This window comes from Piliocolobus tephrosceles, chromosome 14 (genome assembly GCF_002776525.5).
Source record: "Piliocolobus tephrosceles isolate RC106 chromosome 14, ASM277652v3, whole genome shotgun sequence".
Lineage (NCBI taxonomy): Eukaryota > Metazoa > Chordata > Mammalia > Primates > Cercopithecidae > Piliocolobus > Piliocolobus tephrosceles.
This window is the reverse complement of record NC_045447.1, coordinates 83,339,967-83,348,334: the sequence shown is the minus strand read 5'-3', so window position 1 is coordinate 83,348,334 and position 8,368 is coordinate 83,339,967.

The following is an 8,368-nucleotide window of genomic DNA, read 5'->3' as shown; positions in this document are numbered from 1 at the left end:
TCCTCTTGAACCTGGGTGGGACTTTGCAACTGCTTCGGTGAATGTAAGGTAGTGGAAATAATGATGCATGATTTGTGAGGCTGCGTCATAGAGGAGATACGGTTTCCTGCTGGCTCCCTCTTGTGGATGGCTGACCTTCAGAACCCAGCTACCCGGCTGTGAGGAAGCCCTCACAGATAAACCACATGAGAAAGTTCATGGGGTGGGGCGTGGTGGCTCACACCTGTAATCCCAACAATTTGGAAGGCTGAGGTGGGAGGATCGCTTGAGTCCAGGAGTTCGAGACCAGCCTGGGCCACATGGCAAAACCCTGTCTCCACAAAAAGTACGAAAATTAGCTGAGCATGGTGGTGTGCATCTGTAATTCCAGCTGCTCAGGAGGCTGAGGCACGAGAATCACTTGAACCACAGAAACAGAGGTTGCAGTGAGCCAAGATGACACCACTGCACTCCAGCCTGGGTGACAGAACAAGACTCCATCTCAAAAAAAAAGAAAAAAAAAAAAGAAAAGAAAGAAAGTTCATGGGGAAAGGAACTGGGATTTCAGCCAACAGTAGCATCAACTGCTAGGCAGATAAGCAAAGTGGTCTTCAGATGATTCCAGCTCCAAGTCTTCGAGTCTTCTAGCTGAGGCCACAGACATCAAGGGGGAGCAGAGACAAGCTGTTCTGCACCGTGTCCAAATTCTTGACCCAGGGAATGCATGAGCATAATAAATGGTCATTTCTACCACTCAACTTTGAGGTAATTTGTTAGACAGCCATAGTAACTAGAACAGCAAAACAAGCATACAATGTTATTGAGCCTTCCCAGGTGCCTTCATTATCTCAACATCTGTAGACTCCTTGTCATACTCACTGTGGCACTGTAGAAATGCAGGGATACTGTCTGGATAACCAAGGGTATACGTCTGCTGCCACAGCCAGCTCAGCCATGCGGGAAGCAAAGACATGGAAAATGGGCAGAGACTTGCAGGATCATAAGAGTAATTGGGAATTGACTCTACAGTGAATAAAATGTAATTTGTTCAATACTGACTGCTTTGAATGGTTTGAATGTCCCCTCTAAAACTCACGTTGAAATTGCCATTGTACAGAATTAGGAGGTGGTACCTTAAAGAAGTAATTAGGGGCCGGGCGTGGTGGTTCACACCTGTAATCCCAGCACTTTGGGAGGCCGAGGCAGTGGATTACCTGAGGTCAGGAGTTTGAGACCAGGCTGGCTAACATGGTGAAACCCCGTCTCTACTAAAAGTACAAAATTAGCTGGCCGTGGTGGCACATGCCTATGATCCCAGCTACTTGGGAGGCTAGGGCAGGAGAATCAATTGAACCCAGGAGTTGGAGGTTGCAGTGAGCCAAGATTGTGCCATTCCACTCCAGCCTGGGCAACAGAGTGAGAATCTGTCTCAAAATAAATACATAAATAAAATAAAATAAAAAGTGATTAGGTTGTGAAGGCTATTTGAATGGACTAATACTGTTATCTAGGTTCTGGGATAGTTGGCTTGGGAATGGACTCCTGATAAAAAGGTTGAATTCTACCCAACTTCCTCTCGCTGTCTCTCACTTGCAATTCCTCAGCACATGATTCCTTTTGCCATGGGATGACCCTTGCATGAAACTGGCATCATGCTCTTGGACTTCCCAACCTCTAGAACCTTGAGCCAAATAAAATTCCTTTTTACATAAATTACCCAGTCAGTGGTATTGTTATAGCAGCAGAAAACAGACTGAGACACAGATCATCTCTTATCCTGATGTTATGTTTACTAGAACTCTGTTTTGGGCATTGGTATTTTATAATCCCCCTAACACACACAAACACACACACACACACACACACACACACACACATGGTTTTTTGTTTTGTTTTGTTTTTTAAGAAAGAACAGAAGGTATTTGGAGTATGGGGAGTTTGAATCAGTCCATACCTCTGTGCTTTATCACTTCCAGCTTTTGGCTTCCCTTAAGGCCTCCTGCAACTCATACACATCCAGTCCTTCTTCCTTGGTTTGCTAAAATCAAGATTTGTAGACTCTGATGAGCTGAATACCAAATCATCCTAATTCTTGTCAGCATTGTTGTTATCATCATCTTTCATGTGACCAAATGAGGCTTACTCCTGTGTAGTGTAATTCAGAATACTCTGCTGTTTTTGTTAATTTATGGCCATCTCACCTTGGGTTCATTGAAGCAGAGGCCAAGACAAAGATCTTCATACAGGTTAGCCTATGTGAGAGGTGATCCAAGGGAGTCAGAGGGAAGAAGGAGCATGAGATCCCGAGGAAGGGGAAACCAGTACTGTCTAAGGGTGCATTTTTGAGGTTGCTAATCTGGGCCTTGGAGCTTGAGCCCAAGGGACTTCTTGAGAAACACATGGATATTCTCCTCTGTAGGAGAATATTGGCTGACATTCTTTGGGCACTTATTGCATTAGATATGCTCCAAACACTCATTTAATCATCATAACAACACCAAGTGGGGGGGTTTAAATAACCCCCATTTCACAAATGAGAAAGCTAAGGTTTGAAAAGCTTACACTGCCCAAAGCTACAGAGTGAGGCAGTGAAGGAGCCCCATCCTCTAACTTCAAAGTAATTTGCTGCTTTACAACAGCACCTACTGCGCAAAGGGGACAGAAAACTTCATTGGTTTTTCTTAGAAGCTTTTAGAAAATGCAAAAATATCCTTTTGGCCTCAAACCAAAATGCCTCTGAGGAAAGACTTGCAAAGGTGAAATAGAGAATTGGCTGGCAAACTTAGACCCAGGGTCCCAAGCTGGAAGCCTACTGAGAAGAAACATTCCCCGAAACTCTCCATAAGTATCTCCAGCCCATATCATTTGTGTGATTACGCAGCTGACAAGATTTCACAGAAACACATAGAACAGCAAAACCACAGGCTGATGGCAAACCGAGGAGCAAAGAATTAAGCTGAGTTTTATGCCTTTTAATGAAGCCCTGGCAAAGAGCAAAGTTCCTCCCAGCCCACAGCTGTCACCTTCCTTCATCAGTCAGAGTCCTATTCTTAGCTTGAGGTATCTCAGTTGTCACAGAAGAGAACTCTCCACTGGCTGAATAATTACCGTGGCCCAGAATAGCACAGTGAAGCGGGGAAGAACAGTGCAGGCACTGCTAAATTGTTAAGTGAGACAGGGCGGATAGGAGGGAGATTCTGTGAATAGTGAGGATCCTTAAGCCCAGCAGTGACCAGATCCTTTTTTTTTTTTTTTAACTTAGGAAAAAGGCCAGAATAGCCGGTTTTGCTGCAAGGACAATGCTTTAGGGAAGGAGAGGCAAGTTCAAGCCAAAAAAAAAAACGTATCTTCATCCATTTATTGCGTATCATTCATTTTGCTAGATTTAAAAAGAGGAAATAACTATGTTGTCTTGTCGTTATAAAATTAATATATTTTCATTGTTAAGATGGCTGGGCACAGTGGCTCACGCTTGTAATCCCAACACTTTGGGAGGCCGAGGTGGGTGAGGTCAAGAGATTGAGACCAGCCTGGACAACATGGTGAAACCCCATCTCTACTAAAAATACAAAAAATTAGCTGGGCGTGGTGGCAGATATCTACAATCCTACTACTCAGGAGGCTGAGGCAGAAGAATCGCTTGAATCCGGGAGGCAGAGGTTGCAGTGAGCCAATATCACACCATTGCACTCCAGCCTGGGCGACAAGAGTGAAACTCCGTCTCAAAAAAAAAGAGAATTCAGACATACAGTAAAGTATGGAAAAGAAAGTAAAAATCTCTAGTTATCCTATGATCCAAAGCTCAGAGATACAACCGTTATTTGTGTTTTGGTGATTTTTTTGTACTCGACTACTAGTATTTGCTAGGCAGCTCCTTCCTTCTTTCACCTAGGAAAAGTTTCCCCACCCTTCCTTTGGGAAATGCCCTCTCCCTACCAATGCTCAGGCTGGTGGTGCAGAGATTGCCTCACTCTCAGCTCCATGGCTGGGTCCTCAATGGTTTAAGTCAATCATCATAGTCCATTGCCCTGGCCGAGGAATTTGGTTCGGGATCAGTCATGCCACCCAAGCCAGTTCAATCAAAGTGACATTCATGTCTGTTTCTAGGATGTTGAAGCAAAGATATTCTCTACCCCCCACCGAATGAGGAAATATGTAGCCCTAGGAACCGTTGGCCACCACCATGGGATCATGAGAGGTGAAGCAACTCCCCAGCATGCAGAAGAGACAGAGAGAAACCAGCCCCTCTGAGACATTATTGAGCCCCAGGAAGCCTCAACTTTTCAGTTTCATGGTCAATAACTTACTGTTTTATTAAATGAGCTGTGAGACTGGTTTTCAGGTACTAGCAGCTGGGAAAGCATTCTAACCATGGTCAGTTCCTTCAGACATCTTTCCAGCACACTGCCCACCTCCCACTCCACCTTACCCTCATACATACAGTTGCACGAAAAAATAGGTTTTCTTTTTTTTTTTTTTTTGAAACAGACTCTTGCTCTGTCGCCCAGGCTAGAGTGCGGTGGTGCAATCTCAGCTCACTGCAACCTCTGCCTCCTGGGTTCAAGCGATTCTCAGGCCCCAGCCTCCCAAGTAGCTGAGATTACAAGCGCCCAATACCACTCCTGGCTAATTTTGGTATTTTTAGTAGAGATGGGGTTTGGCCATGTTGGCCAGGCTGGTCTGCAACTCCTGATCTAAAGTGATCCACCTGCCTTGGCCTCCAAAGTGCTGAAAAATAGGTTTTCAATATCTTTTCATGTCAAGAAATACAGGCTTGGCCAGGCATGACGGCTCACACCTGTAATCCCAGCACTTTGGGAGGCTGAGGTGGGCTAATCACCATAGGTCAGGAGTTCGAGACCAGCCTGGCCAACATGGTGAAACTCTGCCTCTACTAAAAATACAAAAATTAGTCAGGTGTGGTGGTGTGCACCTGTAGTCCCAGCTACTCAGGAGGCTGAGGCAGGAGAATCTCCTGAACCCAGGAGACAGAGGTTGCAGTGAGCTGAGATAGCACCACTGCACTCCACACTCCAGCCTGGGCGACAGAGTGAGACTCTGTCTCAAAAAAACCAAAACAACAACAACAACAGCAACAACAAAACAAGCTTATATACATAATGATTTCTAATATCCCTCTTGCCATCTTCATCTCCCCTTAAGTGATACTGCTTCAGACTTTTCCTTACCTACCTAAAGTAACCCCACCCCCAGTCACTCTTTATCACATCACCCTTTTAATTCTCATCACAGAACTCATATGACCTAAACTTTAAAAATGTATCTGTTTATTCTGTGTCTCCAACCTCTCCATAAAAACAGATAATTTTACAACAGTATTTGGTACAAGGCAGGTGCTCATTAAATGCTTGTTGAATGAACGAATGAATATCTGAATATTCCATGGATTTACCATAATTTATTTAAAACAAATCCCTATTGTTGAACATTTAGGTTGTTTACAAGTTTTTTTCTCATAAAAACATCTCTGTGGCATCTTTATACACTTATACATTTATTCTTATTTTTACTTTTATTTTTTGCGACAGAGTCTCTCTCTGGTTGGAGAGAGATGTTGGAGCACAGTGGCATGATTTTGGCTCACTGCAACCTCCCGTCTCATGGGTTCAAGTGATTCTCATGCCTCAGCTTCCCCAGTATCTGGGATTACAGGTATGCACCACCATGCCCAGCTAATTTTTGTATTTTTAGTAGAGATGGGGTTTCGCCATTTTGGCCAGGCTGGTCTCAAACTCCTGACCTCAGCTGATCCACCTGCCTTAGCCTCCCAAAGTGCTGGAATTATAGGAGTGAGCCTCTGTCCCCAGCCATCTTAATACACTTATGTATTTAATCTATTATATCACAAAATGGAAGTGTGGATCAAAGGTGAATCTATTTTAGGGGTTTTGATGTATATTGCTATGTTGTCCTGCAGAAAATTTGTGCCAATTTACACTTCCAACTATAAAACATTAGACTCTAGGGTTCTTTCTCTGTATCCTTCCCCATAGACGAAAAATATAATTTCATTGTTTTCTTATTTTCATATTGTTATTACTGGAGCTGAATATTTTTTCATACACTCATTTGCTATTTGTATTGCTTTCTCAAAAATTTTATTTCTTACCCATATTATTATTGGGCTTTCAGCTTTCCTTGTCGATTAGAAGGAAGTTTTTTTTTTTTTTTTTTTTTAAAGAATAGATCAAGGTATTAACCACACATTTATATTATATCAATATCCAGAAATTTAGACCTGAGCCTTGGAGTTAAAAAGTCCAGCTGCAATTTCTGATCCTTTTCCTGTTGGTAGGCTTCTCCGATAGGGAAGTGATGGGAACTCTGGATGGTAGAGGCCACTTGGAAGTGATGGGAACTCTGGATGGTAGAGGCCACGTGGCTACACCTGATTGCCAAAGACATGGTGAGCATGGTTACAGGGATGGGTATGGTTACAAGGACAGGCCATAGAGTGGATCAGTAATCTGCAGCCAGACTGGCGGTGATTTAGTAATGAGCTAGTAGATTAGGCTGCCCCTAGAATTGATATACATGGCTAGCTTTCTAAAGTCTTACTTGTTTGTACAAGCTAGAAAGCTCTAAGTTTGGTCAAGAGAAGTCGGATTAGAATCATCAAAATGGAGACACATGGTCCCCTAGTCAATTTCCACACTTGTACCAGTTCTTAGACCCAGGGCCCCTTGAGGAAAAAACTTGCTACACCACCAGAAATTGATACCTCCCAGCCTTCCCCCAAGGCACCTGGGGTCACTTACTAAGTGACTTTGGATTGGAAAAGGGGGAGTAACCAGACTTTGGGAGGCATTACTAGTCACTGGCTTTGAATGGACACTACTTTCTGGAGACCCAAATACCACTGTTGCCCACCAGTGGTCTATGGAGCTCAGGTTTGTATCACAGTAGCTGTGGTGGGTCCCTGAAGTCATCTGTGGTTATTTCCCCTTTTCAGAAATGCATAATTGGAATAGATCTGATATAGTTTAGATATGTGTCCCCTCCAAATCTCATGTCGAGATGTTATCCCCAGTGTTGGAGGTGGGGCCTGGTGGGAAGTGTTTGGGTCATAGAGATGGATCTCTTGTGAATGACATGGTACCTTCCTTGCGATAGTGAGTTCTTGCAGAATCTGGCTATTTATTTTTGAGATGGAGTCTCACTTTGTCACCAACTGGAGTGCAGTGGCGTGATCTCAGCTCACTGAAACCCCGGCCTCCCTGGTTCAAGTGATTCTCATGCCTCGGCCTCCCGAGTAGCTGGGACTACAGGTGCGTACCACCGCATCTGGCTAATTTTTGTATTTTCAGTAGAGACAGGGTTTCACCATGTTGGGGGGATCCAGGTCGGTTTCAAATTCTCGACCTCAGGTGATCCATCCACCTCGACCTCCAAAGTGCTGGGATTATATGCATAAGCCACTGTGCCCGACGATCTGGCTCTTTAAAGGTGTGTGGCACTTTTCCCTACTCTCTATTCCTTGCTCTTGCTCTAGCCATGGGATGCTCCTGCTCTCGATTCACCTCGATTCATGAGTAAAAGCTCCCTGAGGCGTCATCAGAAGCTAAACAGATGCTGGTGCCATGCTTGTACAGCCTGCAGAACTGGGAGCTAATTAAACTTCTTTTCTTTGTAAATTACCCAGTCTCAGATATTTCTCTGTAGCAATGCAAGAATGGCCTAACACAAGATCTATACAGCAACTGGCAGAATCCCCCATCCCCAAAGGACTGAATTGATATCTATTTATCTATGTATCTGTCTACCTATGTATGTATCTATCTACCCATCTGTTTCTCTATCTTACTGCTACTGCTACTACTACTATAATTAATAATCAGAAAATAATCCACCAATCAAGGAACCATGATAACAGTAATAATAACAGCTAATACCCATTGAGTACCATATGCCAGACCCTGGTTTAAGCCCTTTATGTGGATTCACTTATCTGTTCTTCATGACACTGACATTCCTAGGACCTCATTTTGTTAATTTCCGTGACCCTAGTGGCCAGGCACTCAATAAGTGCATGTTACAGGAAAGGACTTGTGACTGGTTGGTTAGGTTGATGACTTTCTTTTAAAAGGAACTTCTCCCTGGGAAGGGCTTTGGGCTGCCATCCCTGGAGTTTCTCTCTCCTGCTCCTAGGATGAGGCATTGTTTGTTGACCCCTCTGCCTGTTACTTCAATGCTCAAAACCTACCTAAGGCCCAGTGACATGGAGAAATGTGGACACAGTTCTTCATGCTGGTCTTCAGCATTCTGCTCCCTAAATGTTGGTATTTGCTCTCCAGCCTCATAAACTGTAGCTGTGGGTAAGGGACAATTCAGCCCTAACCTGTTCCTTTGGGTCTTCCCACTAGCAAGG